The sequence below is a fragment of the Triturus cristatus genome, chromosome 10 (genome assembly GCF_964204655.1).
Source record: "Triturus cristatus chromosome 10, aTriCri1.1, whole genome shotgun sequence".
NCBI lineage: Eukaryota > Metazoa > Chordata > Amphibia > Caudata > Salamandridae > Triturus > Triturus cristatus.
In genome coordinates this window covers 241018701-241045726 of record NC_140593.1, presented here as the reverse complement: position 1 = coordinate 241045726, position 27026 = coordinate 241018701, and the positions used below count along the sequence as shown (strand labels likewise).

General features: G+C 47.3%; 1 protein-coding gene across 5 annotated transcripts in view; it reads right to left on the bottom strand.

Annotated features, from left to right (window-relative positions):
• The window catches only part of UMAD1 (UBAP1-MVB12-associated (UMA) domain containing 1), a 136976-nt gene that overhangs the window by 88126 nt on the left and 21824 nt on the right, over positions 1-27026 (bottom strand). The window contains exon 2 of one of the 5 annotated variants that reach the window (XM_085630884.1): positions 19792-19907. The exons of 3 other annotated variants lie outside the window; for them this stretch is intronic. The gene's annotated coding sequence lies outside the window, so the exon portion shown is untranslated. Of the gene's footprint in view, positions 1-774; positions 900-19791; positions 19908-27026 lie in introns of all 5 variants that reach the window. One more of the 5 variants, XM_085630883.1, reaches the window with a different exon arrangement.

Below are 27026 nucleotides of genomic sequence, written 5' to 3'. Positions count from 1 at the left end.
CTCCCGATAGTCGGCGCAGCTGGTCCTTGTCGCCGTGGACGCGGATAAATGTCAGGATTATGAGGGAAAGAGACTAGTGAGCGCGGAGCTCTCCTAGGCTGCGGCCATTGCTGTCGGCTACAAGCCACGCCCCGGGACTACATACTTAATGCTCTTTGAGGTGGAGGTGCAGGATCCCATTTGAATTATTTGGGTTCAATCTTTCAAAAAAGAGGCAGACCATGACAGGACTTTACAGCAGTGTGTACAACAAATGCTTAACACTACCCTCCTGATAAGCCTGACTGCTCAACCACTCTACCACAAAAGAGAGTAAGGTATTATCTACTTTAACCTCTGCTATACCTTTGGGGATCCACTGGACTCTGTGCACACTATACCTTACTTTGGTATAGTATATACAGAGGCAGCTTCCTACACTTTCTTCATACGGTGAGGAACTGAGTGGCATTAACGCACTTCTAGTGAGGGTTGACATCCTGTCTTGGGGGGGTTCTCACCTGGAACATTCCACTGGACCCTAAATTGCTACTTCTTCATAGCACAGAGGGAATAGGCAGGAACCGCTATAAATGGCACTTGTTATTTCTGGGGCTTATGCTGGCGAAAAGAGATATAGCTAGACTGAGGAAAGCAAACACACCACCATAAGTGGGGGTATGAAAGAGAGGGACAGACCACTGTATGGGGATAGAGGTGGCAGTGTTCCAAGCTAGAGGATGCCAACAAAAGCAATGGAAAATATGACAGTGATGGTGTCAAATTCTTACTTACGATTCTGCAGGGACAATATGCAAATAGTAGTAAATTAGGGGAAGAAGGGAAGACGAGAAGAAAAGGTGAAGTTGTCCCACGATGATTCCCACTCAAGGATAGAACTGGGCAGCAGGGAGGATGTCCTAAAAAGAGAGATAGAGTATATGAGTGTGCAGAAAGGAACTATATTGTCATGATGGTATAGGTAAGGTTTCTCTCTCTTTACACTACTTTATTAATTCCCTTCTTCCATTATACCCTCGAACTGCTCAAGTGGAATCTGGCTATTATCTATGGACAGGATAAATGGGTAGTGTCAGTGGGGGGAAATGTAACAAAATAAAGTGACAAGAAAAAATAAAAGAACTCAGCAACACCCACCTATGCGTTACTGGAAATATCTAAGGACATTAGGAGATCTGTAGTGAACACAAATGTCCCCTAGCAACTTGCTAGTTCAATGTAGGAATATTGCACCAGAAAATCATGAATAGTACTCCTTACTTCAAGAGACAGTAACACTGTGCCCCTTATCTCTCAGGGGAGGAAATAATTAGTGTTCTTCTATTTTACAGGACCATTCTAGATTGAGCTGAGTCAACAAAAGGAAGAAACAGATCTCCATAGACAGGAGTATCCACTTTTAGATAAGTATTTGTAACTAAATGCCTCTTCAATACAAAGATTTAGCAGCACTTAAGTGCTGTTACCATACTGCAGAATGACTGGTTAGTTGCTCTGGCCTTCTTTCTCTGTTTTTTCTTTCGGGGCAGAAGAGAGTTGCTGGGCCGTGACGCTTGTCTCAGGACCTGCGAGTGGAGGCCAGATGAAGCCGAGAGGAGTGCCAGAGACTCGCCGCAGGAGCCGAGAAGGACACAGGAGTATCACCGCAGGAGCCGAGAGGAACACCGGAATCTCGTCGCAGGAGCTGAGAGGGACGCCGGAATCTCTTCGCAGAAACCGGATGTGAGCAGGTAAGTGACCCGAAACAAGACGACAAACCAAATTCCGAAACGCTAGAACACGAAACTTCAGTTTTGAGATCAGGTCCCTTTTGTAGTCTTCTGTACCCACCTGCCGCGCAGCGGGCACGACAGATGGGCACATTACAGGGGTATGGTATTGGGCCAGCCCATACTATGGAATCTCAACTGGATGCTGAAATATAACACTATGGTCATGCAGCACAAGGAACTGAGACGGGGTCTAGTGCTGCATCTGAATAAGGGCATTACTGGTGTCATATTTACAAGGGGGCTGGGGGTGGCAATGGGTTGATTATGCAAGTTCTTGTCTTCTAGTTGTTTGCAGGCTTTTTCATTACAATCTCTGATATATGTATGTGGGCCGGTTTGGCCTTGATATATTGTTAAACCCAATAAAATTTGTTATGAGAAAAAAAAACAGTATTGGTGTCAGATGGACAGCATGGATTGAAACATTTGATAATTTTGTTGACGCGCTAGAAGAAACAGATGACAAAAAGATCATCAAATACTTAAAGCACCTTGCAGGTTATGGAGTGAAAGAACTGATAATGAAAATATCACAAGCTGACAAAACATCTTACTGTCAAATTAAGGTAGCATTAGGAATCAAGTTCAATCCAATGCTGAACATCCACTATGAAAGGTAAATTTTCAACCAAAAAGAACAATTGACAGAATGCAGAACAATGTCATACATTTACCCCAGTACAGAGATCTGGGCCTAAATCCATAGTTTTTTTGCTCCCCATGTCATTCCAGTTTGAACCCAGACACATGCAAATCAGTCCTGACCCTGCTCCCTATGCGAACAGTCCAACCTGAACTGCCAGGCTGGGCCCTCCCTAGACTGGAAACAAGCATCCTGGGACAGGTTTCGGGATTTCACCCCTCATCAGCCAGGCTAGCTTGTCCCGCCATTAGACAAACATACAAAGACTGCTGGAAGGAAAACCATTTCATAACAGTTTGCAAAGCGAAAGAGAGACTAAGTGCGTCACGAAGAGACAAAAAGATGGGGGCCAGAAAGTTCCAGAGGCATTCCAGCCACTCACAGAAGGCCAAATGGCAACATCAACCAAGGCAAGTGGAAACAAAGTTGATCATGATCAAATTAATCTTCCAATGGTTCACTGACGACATCATCGAGTGATGATGAGGAAAATGGATATGCTATGGTGATGTCAGTCACAGATTGACATGAGCATATGATTGGTCACTTGTAAGACAAAGCACAAGTCTGAAAAGAATTACCACATGAAGCAACAAAGTTGCTTTGTACATTGTCTTAAAACCACACTCAAGGTGAATGGGTGCCTTACAACTTTCATTATAGACAGTGGTGCGTCAATAAACATCATGCCGGCAGAAAAGTACAAAGAACTGTCTCTGATACCATGTCTCACACCGTCAAGAACCAAGGTGTAGGGGGGCGCTAGAGTGCCGGCTGCAAAATGGCGGTCACTTAGTGAGGCTCTGCCGGCTGGACTATAGATCCATCGTTTATCAGGCAGAGCGGGCGAGCGCTGGTGGCTCCGGACGGTGGGGACGGACATCGGAACGTCCCGGCGACCGGTAGCCCTGATCTGGGAACAGTGAACCCCCACCCCTGTGCTGGCAGCCATTGCTCCCACCGCTACGGGTCTCACTCTCAAGAATAAAGATGGCGGCCCCGCTCCTTGCGGCCTGAGGAGTGCAGCCCGCACGGATTGCCGCTCCGAGAGCAGGTGCCCTGCTGTCTCCCTGCAGGGCGGAGGAGAGGACTGCTGCCACGAAGACAGAGGTGCATAGACATGAGCCGCTGGCCCGTAGGTGAAGGACAGCTGACAAGCCACCTGAGGGCTGCGACGGTTCCACTCCGGCACCCGGTGAACCCGTGAATTACAGGGCAGAGGAACCAGTGATAGCGGGGGGCACCTGACGGGGAGTTGCGCTAGCAAGAACGCGCTGCGGAGGAAGGCGCCCCCACCGCCATTTGGCTATGTGGTGGTGAAACCCCGCTGGCAGCTGCAAAGGAGGGTCGGACCTGAAGAGGTGTGCAGCTTTGTTCCAGGGTGCCTGGCGGCAATTGAGGTACGGCGGAGCTCAGTACCCCACACTACCCTGGACCCCGGTGAGTGCGGCTGCGAAGAGGGCCACACAGAGGAAACCACTAGCAGGTGTAACCCACCCCCCGCACCTTGAAGAGGGCTGGAACCCCCTTGTAATCATTCAGCAAGGGGGGCCCCGTCTCATAACGTCATGCAGTGGCAGGAACTGAAGCGCACAATCAGACGAGCGCCACTTTAGAGCTCCCCGGTGTGCGCTGGGCACTGGGAGGAGGACAGAGCTGATGGTCGGGGCGTTGAGATGCAGGCAACATTGCTGTGACCTGGCGGACCCAAGTTGAAAGGGGCCCTAGATCAGCGGCAGGAGCAGTTAAACAAGCCAATCGTGCTGGGAGAGTGGACACAACTGGGCTTGTCTTGTCAGCACGCATCGAGTGGCACGGAAGAGGCCTGACAGGCAGTGTGGGATGGGTCTGCAGCGACCAGAGCTGAAAAGGTGACCACGCATCGGAAACCACGCACCGCAAAACGGTGGTGCTGAGGCAAGCTCGGCAGTACCCCACAACGTTCTCCTGGTGCGGAGGAGGTGAGCTGAAACCATTGGCAAGACGGATGCCAAACAGCCCAAGCTCTCTTTTGAGCAACGTAAGCCTCCCCGGGGGAGGGAGGCTTCCAGCTGAAGAGGAACAATCTGCAGCAGCCATGTCCTCCACACAACAGCTGGACCCTAACATACGGGAAATGTTTATTAATCTGAAGCAATCACTCTCTGATATAGACCTTAAAATTGACTCAACGTTGGATCGACTGGACCGGCTTAGGGATAAGAGCTCGAACCATGATGAGCGCCTTATGGAGGTAGAACAGCGCACGTCTGCACTGGAGGACAAGGGAACCGCTACTCGCAAGAAGCTGCTCCGTATGGCAAAAGTGTTAGAGGTCATACGAAATAAAAATGAGGATTTGGAATCAAGAACGTGCTGTAACAATCTGCGTATAATGGGGATACAGGAGACCACGGCCATGACCAGAGTTGAGGACTACGTAGAGGAACTACTTAGGGCGCTATTTGGAGACTCTCTCTCACAGGTCTGCATTGTAGAACACGAGCATAGATCCCTGGGTCCGCGGCCACCACCGGGAGCTCCTGCCAGGCCCATAATCGCACGCTTACTGAACTACAGGGACCACGACACCGTACTGCGCAGAGCCCGAGACCTACAAGACATGAGGTAATCTTGGACGCAAGCATGGATAGGTCTGGCGACTCTCGCCGGCCCCACCCGAGAGCCGCAGAGCAGCTACGCACAATTATGGAAGACCATGAACTGATAGATGTTTGGAGACGCCGACACCCATCTAGACGGGAGGGAACTTGGGTATCCACAGTGGGCCCAACGTGGTCCAGACTTGATTATTAGCTTGCGTTGCGTGATTTGGACACATGGATAATCCTGGTCACTCACTTGGCCCGATCCCTCTCTGACCACGGCCTTGTGTTGTTACCATTTAAGTTGCCGGACGCGGCGCATAGGCCTTTCAGCTGGCGACTCCCTGCAGGCACGCTCCGAGATCAGGTATTCAGGGAGTCGATTCGAGCCGAAATAATAGAGTACTTTGAGCTAAACAGCAGGACGGTGGATTCGCCATTGGTCTTGTGGGAGGCCTTCAAAGTGATAATCTGGGGCAAGTGCATCGCCAAACAGGCAGGTGTGTTGCACTCACTCAGGGGAGACCTTCGACGTATGGAGGGGGAAATTCGGGAACTTGAATTTAAATATTTCGAATCAAACCACCCGGACGCCCTCAGCAGCATTAAGGTGAAGATTGCGGAATTTGGGGAGGCTGCGCAAAGAGAGACACATTATTTGGGCAAAGAGACACAAGCGAGCCAATATGGAGAGGGGAACAGAGCTGGAAAAACGCTGGCGGGCCTATTAAAAAAGCCCAGGGCCTATTAAAAAAGCCCAGGGCCAGTAACTATATATGCGAATTGCATAGTGAAAGCGGTGAGGTTGTTGCCGGTCAGGATGCAGTGCAGGCTGAGATGCTCTCATTCTATGTCTATGTACGGTTTCTTGTAGAGCACATATATCACCCGAGGGTCTCATAGCGCTTTTGCCAGGACTCAAGAACAGACAGAAAGATGGCTAGGAATAAAAGAGATTTAGAATAGCCAGGTCTTTAGGGACTTACGAAACTTTATATGCTCGATCTCGGTTCGTAGATGTATAGGCAGAGAGTTCCAGAGGGTGGGGGCCAATTTCAAAAAAGATTTACTGCCATGCTTAGCTGTTCGGACCTTCAGAACTATTAATAAGAATTTGTTTGTAGAACGAAGTGTCCTATAAGGCTGATATCTCTTTAGTTTAATTGCCAGATACTGAGGGCCCTGTCCATGTAAGGTTTTATGGACAAGACAACAGATTTTGAAGTCTATTTGCTTCTTGATAGGCAGCCAATGAAGAGACCTCAAGCTAGGAGCGGAGGGAGAATGGGCTGGAAGATTTAGAACCAGTCTGGCTGCTGTATTTTGCAGAACCTGGAACTTATGAAGTTGTTCAGTTTATGGAAGCCAACAGAGCGTTCCCATAATCCAGGTGACTGACAATCAGACCATGGATCGGTGGCAGACGGGAAGACAAAGGGACCCATTTACGAAGGGCATGCATTATCCCGTAACAAGTACGTGTTGTGAGGTTGACATGACCACGCATAGAGAGTTGGTTGTCTATCATTACCCCGAGATTACGGGCTGTTTCTTTCGGAGTGGGACAGGTACCTAAGGTAGGGGGCCACCAGTCATTAGTCCATAATGTCTGTGCATTGCCAAAAAGAACAACTTCTGTTTTATTAGCATTTAGCTGGAGGTTGTTAGTAGACATCCAGTTGTTTATGTCAAGCATACATTGTCCAAATCTATGTTTGGTACTAGCGACATACGAGCCAAGGGTGATTAATAGCTGTGCATCATCGACATACGACAATGTTTCAAAGCCGCGATCCTTGATGATTTTAGCCAAGGGAGATACATATAACTTAAAGAGCGTCAGGCTCAGGATAGATCCCTGAGGGAAGCCTTTATTTATGAGTTGGCTCTTAGAAGTAAAGGCGCCAATTTGGACTCGGGAGGTGCGATCACTCAGATAACTCCTGAACCAGGCCAATGTAGGGCCCTCGACACCAGCCTCTCTCAGGCGATCCAGAAGAATGGAATGGGAAATGGCGTCTAAAGCGTCCGACAGATCTAACAGGACTAAAATGTCCGACCTCCGGCTGTCCAAAGAGAGTCTGATGCTATCTACCACTTCAAGTAAAGCTGTTTCGGTGCTATGAAACGCTCGAACCCCTGACTGAGCTAGATCCAACACTTTATTTTTCTCTAGATGTTTAATTAATTAACCATTTATCAAAGACTCTTGGATTTTGCCAAACAGATGAAGAAGAGATATAGGTCCATAGTTGTTTAGTTGTTCAGGGTCAGATTTAGGTTCTTTAAAATGGGTCTAACTATGGCCTCCTTCTACCTTATGGGTACCTGTGAATGTAGTAATGAAAGGTTGAAGAGCCTCGTTAGGCAGGGAGTGATGACTAGACTGATTTTTATTAGAATCTCGGAAGATACTAGATCAGAGGGGGAGCCTGATTTTACCTTTTTAAGTGACAGGGTAACTTCTTCCAGAGAAAGTTCTGAGAATTATTTTTAGGGTAGACGTCACTGAGGAGCCTTTTACTTCTGTTCTCGGAGTATGCGATTGAACAGAGTCTTGAGGATATTGACTATATATTCTGTCAATGTTTTCCTTAGAAGCAGCCAGTGGAGGCTGCATAGAGGCAGGATGTGTGAATTCATTAAGAATCTTGAATAATTATTTCTGAGAATTAGAGGCTTTATTTATTCTTTCCCCATGATATTGTTTTTTCCGATATAATATGGGCTAAGTACTGTCTATGTAAAAGTTTGTAGGCATTACGGTCAGTAGGGCTTTTTGAATGTCTCCATTTAAGTTCAGCCTTTCTGGCTGCTAATTTATCGATTTTGAAGGCTGGAGTAAACCAAGGTGAGGATTTATGAAGACCGCTTACACTTTTCTTTGGGGCAATGTTATCCAAGGCCTGGCAGATTGCGGCATCTAATATAGTAGCTGCATCATTGGGAAGGTTGGTGTTTGGCATCGGAGGAGTGATAAAATATGCAGAAAAAGATGCTGGATCAATATTTTTCCACGGTATACACCATGTTTTTTCTGCTACAGAATTTGTATGGCAGGAGGATGTGGTTAAAATATTAAATTTAAGTAAATAGTGGTCAGTCCACAAGGCAGGCATGGGTAAGTTGGCCGTAATGTTGTGAGAATTTGTAAATAAAAGGTCTAGTGTATGACCAGCTATATGTGTAGGACCTTTCACTATTTGTGAAAGCCCTAGGGTACAAAGACTGGAAATAAGATCATTTGAATGCAAATCAGTGGAGAGGTCAATATGGTGATTAAAATCACCCAACAAAAGAAAGTTATCGCGTGTTAGCACGTGGGGAGCAATTATCTTCATAAGGCGACTGGAAAATTGGACTTTGCTGCCTGGCGGACGATAAAGTATGGCCCCTTTCCAAGATCCGTTAGTTAAGTTATTAATTTTAAAAATGCAAATTTCCACCCAGTCTGTATGGAGGGAATCAATAATGGTAAGTTTGATATTTGCTTTAAAAACGATAGCTAGTCCACCGCCTCTCTTGTCTTTTCTATCCACTCTAATCAGTTGATAATCCAGCGGAAAGGCTAAAGAAATATCTATCATTGAGGACTCTTGGAACCAGGTCTCTTTTATAAAGAAGATGTCTGGCTTCTCAAAGTCAAGCAGAGACCATACTTCTAGGGCATGTTTGGGGAGAGATCGGGCGTTACAAAATAACCCTGTTTTTAGAGTTGAACTTGGGGTCAATTGTGACTAGCTTTTTTTGACTTAAGATGAAAGTAATGTTATCGTGAGGAAGCTTAGTGTTATATTCAGGGGGAGAGAAAGTGAGCAGATGGAAAGAATAAGCTGTAAGATGTAACGGGCAGCGTGGCAGGTGGCAGGCAGAGACGGGCTTGCCTTTGGTGCACCGCGTCCAGACTGCCGCCTGTTTTTGAGCTGGTGGGAGTGGGCAGGAGAGATCAGCAGCAACTAGACTGCTGACCTCCCAGTAATACCGGAAGAGTAGCTGAATCGGAACACCCCACGGCGGATCGGGGACAGTAAAGTAGGTGAAAGCACAATTTCTCAAGCAACAGTTAAAAGTATGAGGACTCGACAAAATATTAAACTAAGCACAAAGAATGTATATACAATTTAAAACAGTGCAAGGAGAAAGGGGTCTAGCCTTCCCTGTGCGTCTACACTTCTCTGTACTCGGCACAACAGACAGAGGTGAACTCGGACCTGCACTCTCTCCTGGAATCGATTGGACTGGCTTGGTTGAGCGAAGGGCAATGAAACTATCTTGATGAACCCTTTGAGGAGGAGGAGGAGGAGGAGGAGGTGATCGCGCCGATTCGGGCTATGCCCGGAGACAGGGCTCCTGGGCTGGACGGGCTAACTGCCTCATTTTACAAGGAATACGCGTTGCTCCTTGTTCCGCACCTCCTCAACATGTATGAGGAATCACTGGAACGGGGCATGTTACCCCTTCTCTGAGAGACCCATTAATAGTTACCATCCTCAAACCGGATAAGGACCCACAGCTGTGGGACTCCAACATACCACTCTCAATGATGAATCTGGATAATCAGATACTTGCCAAACTGCTGGCGTCGTGTCTGCTTCCCCTGTTGCCTGCGCTCCTGTCCTGCATTGGTATCAGTCCATTCTGTCTCCAGAAAACTGCATTGCTGTATTCAGCTCCATCGGCGAGATGAGAGTAAACGGCCAGGTATCCCCCGCTATCCTAGTGGCCCGCGACAAGGGTGTCCCCGCTCTCTCCTCCTGTTCGCGGTGGCGACAGAGCCGGGAGCGGCCAGGCTCTGACAGCATCACGCACGGCGCGGACTGGACTTCACTCTTAGAGTGATCCTAGTTTCTATGTGCGCAGATGATGTGACCTTGTATGTCCAACACCCAGCCGAAAACCTAGACCCACTCATCCGGGAGGTCGTTCGATTCAGAGGAGTATCGGGTGTCTCCATATACTGGGGAGAGTCCATTTGTGTGAATTTTTATGTTGTGAAATATCCTTGGGGGCCTCTAATTAGATTGTTCTGTAGCGGGAATTGAGGTTAGGCACACTGACACCTTTCACGCTTGACCTACTTTCTTTCTGCCTCGCCTAGCCGCTTGTTTGCGTGAAAGGCGGCGGCGGGCGCCATCTTGGGTGTGGGCTGGGGCTGCGCTCCAGTCGCGCCGGCCTCCCGCCCTCCCTGACTATTTAGTTGGGAAGCACTCGTCGCTCGCTGCCTTTAGAGCTCTCCCTAGTCGGGAGTACTAGGGCTGCGAGCAAACTGTGTTCAGCCATCATTTCTGCTTGTTTTTAGAAACTGAAATATCGATTTTAAATGTGTGAATTTTTATGTTGTGAAATATCCTTGGGGGCCTCTAATTAGATTGTTCTGTAGCGGGAATTGAGGTTAGGCACACTGACACCTTTCACGCTTGACCTACTTTCTTTCTGCCTCGCCTAGCCGCTTGTTTGCGTGAAAGGCGGCGGCGGGCGCCATCTTGGGTGTGGGCTGGGGCTGCGCTCCAGTCGCGCCGGCCTCCCGCCCTCCCTGACTATTTAGTTGGGAAGCACTCGTCTCTCGCTGCCTTTAGAGCTCTCCCTAGTCGGGAGTACTAGGGCTGCGAGCAAACTGTGTTCAGCCATCATTTCTGCTTGTTTTTAGAAACTGAAATATCGATTTTAAATGTGTGAATTTTTATGTTGTGAAATATCCTTGGGGGCCTCTAATTAGATTGTTCTGTAGCGGGAATTGAGGTTAGGCACACTGACACCTTTCACGCTTGACCTACTTTCTTTCTGCCTCGCCTAGCCGCTTGTTTGCGTGAAAGGCGGCGGTGGGCGCCATCTTGGGTGTGGGCTGGGGCTGCGCTCCAGTCGCGCCGGCCTCCCACCCTCCTCACGCCCCATATATTGGAACCATGGCCAGACGGCGCAGCGGGCTGGCGCAGCGGGCGCGCGCCGAAGCCGCGCCAAAGCCAAGCCCGTCTGCGTCCGTCCGCGGCCGGACCCGGCCCAGGGCCACCACCCCTGGTTCCCGACTGCTGTACACTCCCCGGCATCTACTAGAGCTAAATCCCGGTAAGCCATGTCAGGCCTGTACGAGTGCCGTCCTGACCGCTGCGATACACACTCGCCCTTTTATGTGCCCAGGCTGTAGCTATCAATTTTCCCTAACTTGTCTACCAGCCTACTCGGATCCAAACCATGGCATACCATATGTCAGAGAGAATACAACTCCACATGGTTGTCGAGCTGCGCTTATCAATGCGCGCTCGCTCCCATGTCACAGTTTTTACATTAGTGAGTTTATTGTCACCCATGACGTGGATTTATTATTTGTCACTGAGACCTGGGCAGATGCCGGGTCAGGCCCGGATTTCTGCAACGCTACTCCGGCTGGATATAGTGTCGCCAGACATGACAGGCCTATAGGACGAGGTGGGGGCCTTGCAATTATTTACAAGGATAAATATCGCACCACACTCGATCCTATAAACTCGGTTAACTGTGAATCAGCGGTTTTTGCTATCAGTATTAATCCCAAGCGGGCACTAAAGGGTATAATACTCTATCGACCCCCTGGCCCCCGTAACTCTTTTCTCTCTACCCTCTCTGACCTGAGTGACAATGTCATCTGTTCAGATAAATTTACTATATTGGGAGACTTCAACTTCTTTTTGGAAGATCAGGACAACCCAGACACCGCCCAACTCACGACTGATTTTTCCAATTTTGGACTGCACCAATTAGTCAAGGGTATCACACACCAAGCTGGACACTCCCTTGACGGGCTATTTACTAATGATCCTGACATTACTGTATCAGACATTATTCCAATTACATGGTCAGATCATAGGGCTATTATTTTTCAACTAGATACACGATTTTCTGCCTTGCCGCACCCCAGGCCTCGCACTAAGATAGGTACCCGGGCCTGGAAAACTGCAGATCTCCCTCAGATGTTGCATTCCTTGGCCTCCTCCTGTCCTCAGGGAGGAAATAGCTTGTCACCGTCAGCTTCAGAGTTTCAGGACTGGATCCGAAGTGCCGCTGATCTAATGGCCCCAGAGAAATTCACGCAACCCAATAGAGTATCTCCTTCGGCCCCCTGGTATAATGAAGATCTCCGTCTACATCGCCAACATTGTAGGAATTTAGAAAGGCGCTGGAGGAAAGCTTACTGTCCCACAGCTAGACAAACTTATAAAGACGCTCTTATGATTTATAAAAAGGCGATCTTGGCCCGAAAAACAGTTTTTTACTCAGCACAAATCGAGACTGCTGCCAACTCTGCCAGAGAACTTTTCTCCGTCGTCACCACCTTGTCCACCCCCTCCATTGGGCCTGGAGTGGAGCCCTCACAGACTTTCTGCAATGAATTGGCCATCTTTTTTACCACTAAGGTTGCAGATATTTACGCTTCATTTGAAAATGACATCAGAACTGAACATAGAGGTGACAGCAGGAAAGAAGTACTGTCGCACCCTAATCCTGACTCCTTCCCTTGTTTCTCACCTGTTTCACATCAGGACGTGATTAAAATCATCTCCACTATTAAATCAGGCTCCCCCTTGGACCCCTGTCCTCCGTCCGTGATGCAGAAACTCACAGAAGTGATCTCCCTCCCTTGGATGGAAATCTGCAATAACATATTCCTAACAGGCCAATTTCCTAGTATATGGAAGAAGGCTGTTATTAAACCCCTCTTAAAAAAACCTTCCTTAGATCCTACTGCTGTCGCAAGTTACAGACCGATTGCGTGCCTGCCCTTTCCTGCCAAAGTATGCGAATATCTGATGAATCAGCAGCTCTCAGAGTTCGTCGAGACCCACCAACTTCTCGACGAAACGCAGTTTGGGTTCAGGAAAGGGCATGGAACAGAGACTGCCTTGATAAAGGCCTCTGATGAGATCAGGACGATCATGGATCAGGGAGGGGCGGCTGTTCTTATCCTTTTGGATCTGTCAGCAGCCTTTGACACGGTCGACCATGTCACTCTTGTCGACCGTGTCATAGCTCTGGGGATAAATGGTCGGGCCAAGGATCTTATTTCATCCTTCCTGGCAAACCGTACCCAGACAGTAAGGCTCGGAGACTTTTATTCTCCCATCTCTGCACTCCCTTGTGGAGTCCCACAAGGCTCCTCGCTAAGTCCTATGCTTTTCAACATCTATGTAGCGGACTTAGCGAGGATAATAAAGGCCTATGGGATACAGTTAACATCGTACGCAGACGATACCCAGCTGGTGCTGGGTATCCATAAGGATGGCCTTACTGTAGCAGCCAACTTCCAGAAAGCTATGCTCGAGGTCAGTACTTGGATGGCCTTGAATTGCCTCAGGCTTAACTCGGACAAGACCGAGATCATGACCTTTGGAAAACTTTCCCCTGAATGGTCCCTCGGTTGGTGGCCAGAAAAGCTCGGCCATCCGCCTGTCCCAGTGGAAAAAGCCAGAAATCTGGGAGTGATTTTTGACAACAAGCTGGTCTTTGACCTCCATATCAATAAGGTTGTGTCATCTTCATTTTACATCTTGAAAAAGATTAAGAAGCTGCTACCATATCTCCCTCCGTCAGCTGGGAAGACTCTGGTCTCTACCTTAGTCTTCTCAAAAATAGATTATGGGAACGCTCTCTTCCTCCATACTCAGAAGCGTGTCATAACGAAGCTGCAATCTATTCAGAACGCGGCTGCTAGGATTCTCCTCAACATCCCTCGCCGCAAATCTACCACCCTTGGTATTCGTCAGCTTCATTGGCTGAGAGTTGAGAGCCGCGTTAAATTCAAGGCCCTCTGTATTGCTTATAAGGCCATACATGGCACTGGACCCAGATTCCTGATCGAAGCTTTTCAGTTCTATACCCCCAGAAGGCAATTAAGATCGGCCAATACCAGCCTTTTGCCGGTGCCACGTACAAGATCAGTCTCCTGGGGTGACAGGCGCTTTCTCGTGGCCACTCCAAAACTTTGGAACCTCTTGCCAATTGCCATTAAAGCCGCTCCGAATCTGATTAGTTTCCGTAGGCTTTTGAAAACATGGTTGTTTAACCAGTGAGAAGACGGTAGGATGATGAACTTTAGTTGCTCCACAGCGCCGAGACACCTTCGGGTATTTGTCGCGCTATAAAAGTTGCGTAAATAAATAAATAATCTTCCCGCTTACCCCGGACACTGACACATTCAGTGGGCGAACTCACCGGTGAAATACCTGGGAATTTGGCTTAGCCAGAACGCAGATGAACTCTGGAGTCATAACTATGGCAATCTTATGGACTGGACTGGCTTGAGAGTAGATTGAACAGGTGGAAGACACTTCCCCTGTCCCTGGCGGGCCGATTAGCCATCGCTAAGATGGTGGTCCTCCCCAAGTTTCTATATGTCTTCGCCAACCTGCCGCTTCCCCTCACAGCTGTATTCAGACGCCGACTAAGCTCGAACTTGATAGCACTTGCGTGGGCGGGCAGGCAGCCCCGGGTGGCATGGGAGGTCCTGACACTGCCATTTGAGCAGGGCGGGATGGCGGCTCCAGATAGGGAGCTGTACTATAACTGTGCTCAAGCCCAGTTTGCTTACCACTGGGTGTTCCCGACCCTTTTCATGGTGCATACTGCTTCAGAGAGTGACAGGGCGGACCCGATACCCCTACACATGCCCCTATTTGGACCCCAAATGAGAGCCCGCGCCAAGGTTGACACAGTGGGCTGCAGTGTGGGTGTGGCGAGAGCTTAGACGTAGAGCGTGTTTGGAGAAAACATTTGCTCCCTCAATCCCACTGAAGACACCCAGAACTGCCCTTCACTACAGAAGCTGGGGTGGGTCAAAGACTGCGGAATCTCCAGTTGCACACGATGGGACAAGCGTTCCGCAATTGGGTGTTCGCTACCATAGATGAGGCGAGGACCACACTGGAATGCTGGATAGATTAACTTATTACCTACTCAGAGCAGCCCTGCGTACATTGTTTGAATCCTTCCCTGTAGCGCAACCAACATTTTTAGTACTGGAGGAATTCCTAGCGAATCCCTCACCGCGGAAGCTCATAACCCGACTGTATTCAGGAATGCAGCGCACATCGCCGATATGCGTCCCCCCTGCGCAGCACGAATGGGAGAAGATCCTGGGAGGTCCTTTGGAGGAGGGCACTTGGGCACACTGCTGCACGCAAATGAAAGCTCTGTCAACTAATTATAGATTGCGGCTCATCCACTTCAAGTTCATACACAGATTGTATAGAACCCCAGACTGGCTGCACAGAGCCGGTTTGAGTGAGGATGCGAGATGTGTGCGCTGTCGGGCCCTGGAGGCCTCCTTTCTGCATCTGGCCTGGGAGTGTCCAGCGGTGGCGAGGTATTGGGAACACATTTGTGGGATATTAGCCCTGCTCACAGGAGCAATTATTGAATACTCCCCTGGGTGGCCTTGTTGGGGTATGTCTGAAGAATAGCCATAGAGCACAGAAAGTTAGTGGCCATGCTGTTGCTTCTGGCAAAGAGAAGAGTAGCTATTTGCTGGGGCAGCAGGCGCAGTCTGACAGAGTGGCTTAAGAACGCAGCATTTTGCCATAATCAGCTGGCTGACTACTGTGAGTTAATGCTTGCTCAATCTCAGCACAGAAACATATGGGAGCCACTGCTGAGTTATCTAGAATCATTACCCCCTGATTGTGATGACAGTAGATCAGTGGAGGCATAGGTACTGTGCACTGGAGAACATGCACACCCATGCTGAGAAGGCCACTGAGGTGGGCAAGACTCCTCTTCATTAAGAGCTACAGAGGTACTCTTCACCCCCCATTGACACCCCGCCTTTTTTCCTCTCGCTGTCACCTCTCCCACCCTTCCCCCGTCTGTCTTTTTTTCAGATTTATTTTGCTTTGTATTCCTTTTTCAGTATGGCAGGCGAAGAGCCGCCGACTTATATCGGGATGATAGTGGCAGCAAGAGACAGTGGGACACAAACGAGTTTGGACTCTTGGCCCAGTTATATCACCTGGGATTCTAATGGACGATCTACAATGTCTCTTTACTCTGGTCAATTATATTGGGTTATGTTTGAGCCATGTAACTGTTCTGATGTTTTTGAGAACTTTAATAAAAATAAATTTTATATAAAGAAGCAAGGTGTATGCCTGGGCAGCTTTTACACCCGTGCGGAGTAAGGGATCCTTTGTGGTGACCATGCAGTACACGAATATGTCAGTGCAAGCACCGATTCATGTACTTCCGGGTACTTCGTCGAGTGCATGCTTATTAAGTTTTAACACTGCTGCTGAAATGGGACCGATTTCTATTAGCTACAACTTGAATGCCCATTCTGAAATAGAGAGTCAGTTCCAGACGTTGTGTGGCGGGGTAGCAGGGACAGAGTCGACAACCAGACTGGAATGGCGTAAAGAAGGTTTTATTTTAGACAAAGTTCTCTTGTGTCTTTCGGCCCGTCTTGTCGCTGCGGAAGAAGGGGACCCCGACTTGCTCTTTCCGGGTGACTCCAGAGTGAAGGAAGGCGGTGTCTCTGCTGACTTCTCTCCTTAAGGGTCCAGTCCTCAGGAAGGATCTCAGGGGTTGGTAGGCGAAAGGGGAGAGAAAGGAAAACAATAAACAAAACAAGGATTAGGACAAACGTCCTGGCGAGCTGTTGTCAAGGTCCGGGGGTGAAGGAAACCGAGTGCTCTTGTGCTCGTAGTTCTCTGGGCAGTGCACAGGGGTTTGGTGCAAGGTGAGGGTACGGGACTTGTTTCAGTGCTTGATGCACCGCTAAAGTCGGTGAGTCGGGGTGCTCAGGGGGTAGGCGGTGTCTTTCTTCCCACCCAGCCCGCTACCTTCCCCCGTACCTGTTCGAGCCACGCTCCTCCCGTGGGAACGTGGCGGGGCGGCTCGTGGAGTCGTTGGCCTCCTGGCGTGTAGCAGTCGTCTCTCCTTGGCTCAGGACCTGCTGTGCTGCTCTCTTGTTCTCTCCTCTCGTCCTCCGAACTCCTCGCACTCCTCCGCTCCAGCTCTCCGTCTACCTCCAGGGAAACGCCGTCCGTCCTCTTCCGGGTTTCCGCGTTCTTTATCCCGCCTATCTCTGCGACGTCATCAGGGGGCGGGACTTCGTCCCACTGGAAGGCCGAATTAAAGGAGCCTCGTTCCGTCGTTGTGGTCCAGTCTTGCGAGGGATACGGGTACCACCAATCTGTTGTAGGCGGCACTGTTGGTTGCTGTAGGGGGAGAGAAGGTGGAATGCGTTCGCCGTGTAAGCGGGATACACAAGGACTGACGTCCGCCTTGTGTGAGTTCTCTTCCCCGTTACACGTTGTTTCATGGACTTGGGAGAATTAAGACATTTAAGGTACAGCTTCACGTGAATAAAACTATTGGCCCGCTGCACAACAACACCGTAGCATTGCATTTCATTTACAGGAAGCCTTTGAGAAAGAACTAGAAACACTGTTAAAGCATGACATCATTGAGCGCTCTACTGGTTTGACACTGGGGGTTTTACCCATAGTGGTGGTGTCAAAGAAGGACAGTGGAGGTTCAGTGCGCATTTGTTTTATGTAATAGGCCAACAAAGCAATCGAAAGAGAAAGACATCCAGGTCCACACACAGCGGACATGATCACACAGCTGAATGGCGCCAAAGTCTACTCCCGCCTTGATCTGAATCAATCAAGGCGCTTGGGAGGGGGGGGGGGGGGGTGCTGCAGCTACTGGTCGAACAGTCAGGTCTTGAGTGGTCTCCTGAAGGTCAGCAGGTCTTCGGTTTGTCGTAGGTAGATGGGGAGGTTGTTCCAGGTCCTGGCGGTGCGGTGGGAGAAGGACCTGCCTCCGCAAGTTGTTCTACGGATGCGCACGACCGTGGCCAGGGCGTGGTCAGCAGAGCGGAGTTTCCTGTTGGGTACGCAGAAGGAGAGTCGATTGTTGAGATAGGCTGGTCCGGTCTTGTGGAGTGCCTTGTGTGTGTGGATCAGAAGCTTGAAGGAGATTCCCCTGTCGACGGGGAGCCAGTGCAGGTTCCTCAGGTGGGGGGTGATGTGGTCGCGGCGCGGGACGTCGAGGATCAGGCGTGCAGAGGCATTTTGGATTCTCTGCAGTCTGTTGATGAGCTTGGACGAGGTTCCGGCGTAGATGGCGTTTCTGTAGTCGAATCTGCTGCTGACCAGGGCCTGGGTGACTGTTTTCCTTGTGTTGTTCGGGATCCATCTGTAGATCTTGTGGAGCATGCGGAGGGTGTTGAAGCAGGTGGAGGAGACTGCGTTGACTTGTTTGGTCATGGTGAGTTTGGAGTCAAGTCCAAGAATAAAGGTTGACATCAACTTGAACTGGAAGAAAACGGTAGGTACATTGCTACGTTCTTAACGCACATAGGTTTGTTCAGGTATAAAAGACTTTTGGTGTGTCATCAGCTGCAGAAATCTTTCAAGATGTAGTTCATCGAGTAATCCAGTCTGTCACAAATGCTTTTCACAACAGTGATGATATTCTGGAGTTTGGGGCTGCACGAAAAGAATAGGACATGGCAATTATCCAACAATGCTGTCTGCTTGCTGATGCAGGTCTCAGGCTAAATGCTGAGAAGTGTGAGTTTCAAAAAACAAACTTACATTCTTTAGGGATATTTTCTGTGAAAAGGGGATTATTCCTGACCCCGAAAAGGTACAACCATTGTCACCCACTTGAACTCCAGAAGATGTGCCCATACTGCGATCCTTCCTGAGCATGGTCAGCTACTGCTCAAGGTATAATCGTGACTTTGTCACTGCGAATGCCCCTTTGATAGAACAAAGAGAGATGTTCTGTTTGAATGATGTTCGAAATGTGACCGAAGTTTCAAGAAAATAAAACACACAAATGAAAATGCAACTGAAATGGCTTACTTTGATTTGAAACTGCATACAGAAATTGTGGGGGATTCAAGCCCAGTTATGTTGGGAGCGATCCTAGCCCAACATAACGGACAACCCGATGTTCAGAGACACATTATGGCATATGCTAGCCGGAGTCTATCTCAGACTGAACATGCTTATTCTCAACCAGATAATGAAAGCTTAGCTGTAGTATGGGCGGGTGAACACTTTCATGTATTTCTGTATGCATTTCACCCTTGTCACAGATCATAAAGCATTGCTCCCCATTTTCTGTAATCTGAAAGCCAGAATGCCCCCTCGCATCAAGAGGTGGGGGTTGCATCTGCAGGAGTATGATTACAATATTGTGCACAAACAGGGGAAACCTCGCAGACTACTTTTCATGAGTGCCGCTACAGCGTCATAACACAATGTCCAAAGCGGCTGAGGCCTACATCAATTTCATAGTAAAGTCAAGTGTGCCTGCAGCTCTTTATATTGAACAAATTCTGACAGCTCCCAATACTGACAAAGACATGTGTAAGTTAAGGAAAATCATTACAACACAATCATGGAGGAAGCACACTCGACCTCTTACAGATGATGTTGAATACCAGAAATTCAAATATGTTTATGAAGAATTTTCTGTTACACAGGATGGTGTCACACTACGAGGGGCAAGAATAGTTATCCCCGGAAGCCTGAGACAGCAAGAGATTGACTGGCACATGAAGGACATTGTGGCATTGCTGCAACTAAAAGAGCCCTCAGGGATCGGGTATGGTTCAGGTGTCTTGATGAACGAGTTGAAAGGGAGGTTAAAGCTGGTCATCTATGCAACTGCCTGTCTCTCAAGATGACCCCGAAACGAAGGAACATGTCTGATCTACCTAAGCAAGCTTGAGAGAGGATTGTTGTGGATTTCTTCGGACCGCTCTACAACAGACATCATCTCATGGTAGTTATCTATGAATACTCACGTTTTCCTCTAGTGGAGGACCCATCATCAACCACGCATGACAGTCACCGAAAGGCTGGATTACATTTTCAGAACATGGGGTAGTCCCTCCATTCTCAAATCTGACAACGGTCCAACCTTCAACAGAATAGAGTTCACAGACATTCTTAATTGTTTGAACATCAAACATCAGGAAAGTACACCTCTCTTTCCACAGGAAAATGGCGCTGTTGAACGATTTGTAGGTACTTTGAAAAGGGTGGTTCAATGTGCTGCACTGGAAGGCACGGACCTCAAGTCTGCTCTGGGCCCAGCCCTTTGTGCTTATCATTCACTTCTCATTGCACAACGGGAAAAAGTCCTGTCACCTTGCTGTTTGGGAGAGCTCCTGGAACGCAGTTACCTCAATGGACCACCAGCCGGTCAACAGACCCCGACGAGATTCATGCCACTGACACCTTTCGCAAATGCACAATTAAGGCCAATGCCAACAAGCGCCAACGCGCTTGAGACACAGGTTTTGAGAAAGGAGACAGAGTTCTTGCTAAGCAAAAGTGGACATCCAAGACTGACACTCTGTTAGATGCTGAACTACTGAGAGTTGTGGCGAGCAAAAGACAAATGGTAACTACCAATTGACCTGGAAAATCCATAACTAGGGACTAATCACACTTTAAGCCCTTGCCACAATGTTCGTCAGCTCCAGACCTTGCGAGTAAGGCAAGTCCACCTGAGTACCCAAGTCAAGAATCTGACTCTTCTCAAGAGATGCCAGATGAAGGCGTCCCTCCTCTATCTCATACAACTATATCTGGTAGGCTGGTGCAAGCACACCTCAACGACTTATCAAGGAGTTGTAGTGTGTATATGTGAATGTGTTTGTTCATATTTGTTATTTATTAAAGGGGGAGACTTTGTGTCTTGTGTTTACGTGCATGAAGACTCATATGCAAGAAGGTCACAAGAACATGGAAGCCTCTCTGCTCCGCAATATTAACTCATCCATCAATTCCATAACAGAACCGCTGTCCAAATATGTGGACACATATCTTTGTCCTATGACTAAACGTTATGCCTCATACATCCGAGACACAGGAGACATGATTTCTAAAATCAAAAATTCACCCTTCAACCCCCATCGAGAAATCCTGGTAACACTAGATATTGAGGCGCTGTATACAAATATTCCGCAGAACGAAGTAATAGAAGCAGTTACAGCCCTCAAGGAGAGAACACCTGGGGAGATACGTGACAGGTTTATTCTGGAATGTTTGGAAACGGTGCTCCTCAACAACTACTTCGAATTTAATGGAGACATCGATCAGTAGATCAAGGGGACCAGCATGGGGGCTTCTTGTACCCTGCAAAGTTGGAGTTATTGGCATTAGAAATGGCAATTTTTTTACCTAACCATGTTGCAGGGTGGAGTACCGTATGTGGTCACATATGGTACTGCACCCTGCAGAAGATATGGTAAATCCACCCTACCCATAATGCATTGCATGCAAGACAGTACCACGAGTACATTCAAATAGCTATGTCAATATATATACAATTAGTAGCTTTGAAATGTGACAAAAGAATTACGGTTTTAATTCTGGGTTAGGTTGTACTCTGTGTGGAGCAGATGAAGGGAAATTTATTTAAGGTCTCAAATAAATCTGAGATGTGCTAGTAAGCAAAGTAACCACTGCCAGCTTGGCTTAAGACCACGCGTGTGTCCTGCCTGAAGCCCTTTAAGAAAATAGTGCTCTGAGGCTGTAATTAAAACCTAGCAAGTAATAACACATGTAACAGGGGATGTCCTCAAGGAAGGTTACAAGAAGAGACAAGGCGGTATTGGGTAGAAAGTGGGCGGGGCTATATGTCCATAGTGTGAATACAGCAGGTCTTGAAGAGACAGCACAAGCGCTGCCTAGGTGAGACCTAAAAAGATGAGACTGGTATATGCCACGACTCATTCAAACATAAACTACGAAGTTAAGAGGATCTTTGAACAATACTGGAAGATACGGAACACCAAAAAGGAAGATATCAAGTTGAAAAGACCTATCTTTGCATTTAGGAGCAATGCCAACCTTAGGGACAAACAGGTACAAACCAGGTTGAGACACAATGTAGGAGATCAACAAAGGACTATTGATGGAAACACACTGGTACAAGGCAGCCACCGGTGTGGCGCATTCCATGCCTGTGATACAGCTCTGGTGACATAACAATGGGAATACACAGGCCTTGTGGGACCCCTTAGAGATATGACCAACCGTAGAAACTGCAATGGTGTATACCTTTGCATGTCCGTGTGGCCTAGGTTACATCGGTGAAACTGGCAGAGATTTCAGGACTTGCTACAGTGAGCATAAGTCAGTAATCAGGACAAAGAGGACAAGCACCCTTGGTTTAACACTGTCTAGAAGAAAAACACACAGAAAGTGACCTGAATTGGCTTATACTGGAGAAGATAAAGCAACGATAAGGGCGTCTAATGATGGAAGTGAGAAAAGAAAGAGAAACCTTCTGGATATTCTCTCTTAACACATGAAAGGAGGACTTTAACGAAGAAATTGTGTGACCAGTCACATAATGATTAGATGGGAGGTCCAACTAGGGTATAGGCAGCATCTCAACCATCAAGCCCTTTTAGTAGGTGTCAGCACTGCAACCACCATACTCAAATGAGGAATCTTAAGCTGATAGCCAGTAACCATCATATTCAAATGAGGACTCATATGCTGATAGCCAGTTATTGTCACCTCGAGAACTGGACATGCCGCTGTAACACAGCACTCATACCATATCATATATCAGTAGACAATGGCCTAAGTACTTTAGTACAAATTGAACACTTAGGTGGCGCGATCTGCAAGTGCACAGGGCGCGATATTCCATTCAAGTGGTCAACCTACTTGCTGCATCTTTTCCACAGAACACCCTCCACAAAAGTCACCTCTAGATTCATAGACCTAGGGATCATGGTGGCTAAGCGTCTTCTCACCAAGCGCTGGAAGGTGGACGCCCCACCACACAAAGGCGTGGCGCGGTTCCTTCCTGGTCTGGGCAAAGGCGGAGGGCGTGGCCCTCCGGAGGGAGGAAACATTGGGGCTCAGGATGACACCCATAGCGACCCAGTGGGAGGAGTTGTTGCAATCCATGCGGCAATTGGGATCGGCTGTCACAGAGAACAATGAGGGGTACACTGAGGGAGCCGCGCTGGATGGCGAGGAGCTGTTCTGCCTGGCAGAGGACCGCGACGCAAGGTACCGTAGTTTCAGTCAGAGTGGCGAGGCATAGGAACACACACAATACCGTCTATACAGCATCTTGAACAAGGGGATGCGGGGCTTGAGCTGAGGTGACCCGAGGGGTGATGGGAAGAGGATACTTGGGCAAACACCGGGCGCTGCTGTTGTTCTTATAGTTGATGTTTTGCAGAGGTGATAGTTTCCCAACTGCGTAATCTTGTTACTGATAAAGGAATGGGTTATCTGTTTATGGTATAATACCAGAAGGAAGTGGACACAGCAGTAATGCCTTTACCTTATAGTTCCCCACATAGGGTAAGACTTCAAGATATACCGCGGTTCAGCAGTTGAGGTCCAGGTCATGGGGGCCTTCAGTGTGGAAGGGACGCAAGAGATGTACCCATTACTGCAGTTAATAGTACACTGATATGAATGTTTCGCTAAACGTTATCTAAAGCTGTATGTTATTCTGCTCCATGATGTGCTGTATACCATCTAAAACTCAATAAACAGATTTCTAAATAAAATTGAACACTTAGGTGGCCTAGATGTTCCCTTTCTTGATGTGACAGGTGCAGGGATAAGATATCCCAAATGACTGTTTGGTACATTGTTTACCTCGGTTGACGGTGCGGTTCCTGGATTAAGAGGGATATCATGGTAAATGCTTCAGTATAGCCCTCTACCCTTCCGGACTCGTTTTAAAAATATAATGACATGCCATTGGCGAGTAGATACAACAGGTTGTTGCCACTAGCGCAGCTCATTCATCTTCTTGAATTGCTGTAGAACATATCTACTATATAGTTATGTATTAGCAGTTAATGGCATCACTTCTGCCTGACATACTCTCCTTCCAATTACAATAATTTGCTGGCAATTCTGCCACATATAGAGATGTACTTACATAAATGGATACTCTCTTTGCTTTACTGAGAGGATCAGGATACATACTCCAAGATGGCGCTCACAGTTTTTGATCACGCTCCTCCTCTTAACACACCATGCTGCCAGTAATGCTGATCAGGTGAGCTCAGCATACTCCAAATATAAATGGAGTGCTCTGGGTCTTTCATATCTTAGGTTCTTGAATATGGTTGGAGCCTGCAAAGGCGTCTGTCATCCCCTTAGAAGTCTTCTAATAGGTAAGGCACTCACTTTAGATGAAAGCATTCTGGTCCTCTTTTGAACTTGCCTTGCGCATCTTGTAGGTCTCCAGTATTGAGGACTGTTATCAGCTAAGGAAGGGATGTTGTTTAGCAAGTACAGGCACCTATTCCCATAGGGTCTTTTGCCCAGTTTTTGTATACCTTATGTGCTGTAGACACCATACGCTGCAACGATTTTCGGAAGGAGGGGGAGCCATGAGCCCCACAGGCATAGAGATCACTGCTGCACAGAGGGGCTATGCATGTATTTTACAACTGTTTTCTATTCACGAGCCGAGCAACGTTGGGACTGGTGGCTCTGTGTACATAGGTCAGGTTTAACTTGACAATGCCCTAGTAGCCTTAAAATATGCATTGGGTCCCATTCAAACCGGCTACAATAAGTCAGCTACAATATCAGGTTTGCAGAATTTAAGGCAACCACGTATTTTAATGTAAACAGACAAGAGCCCATGTCGATACCACTGCTGTATTAAACGCATCAAACACATTATCCTGCAGTATGTGCACATGATAAACCATTGCCCCAAATATTAGTGTTTGGTGGTCAGACACAGCAGCAGGGAGTCTACCTACTAATCGCCAGAGATATGCCTAGAGAATTGTAATACCCCACATGTGAAAAACATGGCAAATATTAAGTGTGTGGTAGACGTTTGCCTCCAAGGGTGTAACCATTCACTGTCCTACCAGCTGTGATATGCCTTCTATTTAGTGATTATTGTCTTTCTTGACTACTGACTACAGGTTGTCCTTTTGACACACATACTCTGCATCCAAGTATTCTGGAAGAAGCCGAATAATACAGAAGCTCCATCTACGAAGCTACTTAAACAACAGTTTATCTTAGAGGTACTAGACAGACACTTACATCTCTTACTCTCATAAGGTTTCAATATTAGACACAGTGTATGCGGATGATTACCTTTCCATTTCTCTCCAGGCCACCCTTACTTAGTATCTGTAGAATCTCATTTGGAAAACAAGAAGCCTACACAATATACTTTGTTGCAAAACACAATGAGAGAGATATGGTCATTATGTGAGAGTCAGGTTAGACATCTTGAGATGGTGTCGGTTCGGTGAACATGTTTTGGCGAATGCTCGCTTGTAAGAGGAGGTATTGCCTACTTTTTTTATTTTCCCTCCTATGTGGCACATTTTCATACTGTTACACAATTTTTGGGTGAATTTACTCATTCACAATTGAAAGGCATTGGGATATAAGGTATTGTAAGTGATCTTGCTAGGGTCTCCCTAAACATAGACAGAGCATGCAACACAACTCGAGGACCTAGTGGTCCAGGGTGGAGGAAATATGAAACGGGTCCCGAAAATTGGAAACGCTTTCAGTTTTTAAATTAAACAGAAGCTTTCCTGATTAATTTGCAACTTCATGTGGTCTGACCAGTTGTTTTTATGTACTGCTTTGCAGATCCCCCGCTATTGACCCACCATATTATATGGTCTTTATTATGTGGTCCTGAAGAAGGTGGATTGTTACTACCCCTTACCCACTGTTAGAAATGGGGGTCTCTAGTTGGGAGAGGTAGGTACCTGTGTCCAAATAGGGACCCTTGCTTCTAGTCAGGGTAAGGGGATACACACTTTAGCTAACACCGCTCACCCGCTTGGCATGAGCAGACAGGCTTATCCCAAAGGCAATGTGTAAAGTAGTTGTACCAACACTCACAGTAACACAGTGAAAACACCACAAATGGACACCACACCAGTTTAAAAAAATAAGGTATCTTTATCTAAATATAACAAGACCAAAACAACAAAAATCTAACATACACAATTAAAAATATACACTGCACCCTGCCGAGGAGGTACCTTGGGCCTTCCACAGGGGTGTCTGATATGTAAGAAACTGGATGGTTAGGGTCTGGTAAGTGGGTGCACTTGCCAAATCAACATAGCAGTTAAACTGCAGGCAGGCACCACGGTGGCAGGCCTGAGACACCTTTTCAGTGCTACTCATGTGGGTGGCACAATCAGTGCTGCAGGCCCACTAGTAGCATTTGATTTACCAGCCCTGGCACACTTAGTGCCCTTTACTAGGGACCTTCTAGTAAATCAACTATGCCAATCAGGGAGAACCAATTTCATTTACAATTTACACAGGGAGCACTTGCACTTTGACAACGATCAGCAGTGGCAAAGTGCCCAAAGCGTCTAAGCCAGCAAAAACGAAATCCAGCACAGCATCAAAAACACAGGAGGTAGAGGCAAAAAGTCAGGGAAAACCACGCCAAGGATGCCAGGTCTAACAGCCGCTGAAATGTACGTTGAGTGTCTTTCTGAGAGATCCTAGCCTGCAACACAACGGCAGAAATTGGAGATCTTTCCCCGTTGCAATTTGTAGTGTATGTGAGGTGTGGTGGAATAGGAATGAGTGGATGTGCCTGTTTTGTGTATGAATGAGAGAGTGGATTGCGATATGGGGGTTTAATTAGTTACATTTGCAAATACAATTGACATGTACACTATTAAAAGCTTTTGTGTGAAATGTATGAAATTACTCTTTCTTTTCCCTTGTATAAATGTGTCTTTGACATATCAGAAATTAAAATGTATAAGTTCAAAATAAGTGTAAATAATATTTCGAATATGTAAATTGGAAAGTATGGCAAGATATATTCATTATGGTTAAAATGAATAAAAAAAGAATACATGAATGTAAAAAAAAAAATAATAATAAGTAAACGGTCTTGAAATTGTTTATGGTTAGTCCACTCTGCACTTATAGCTATTATAGAAGATAAATAAGTCAGGTGGTATATTGTGTTTTTGCTTTGAAGACTCTAGAGGACCTTGACAGCCTCCTTACAAGTATTACGTAA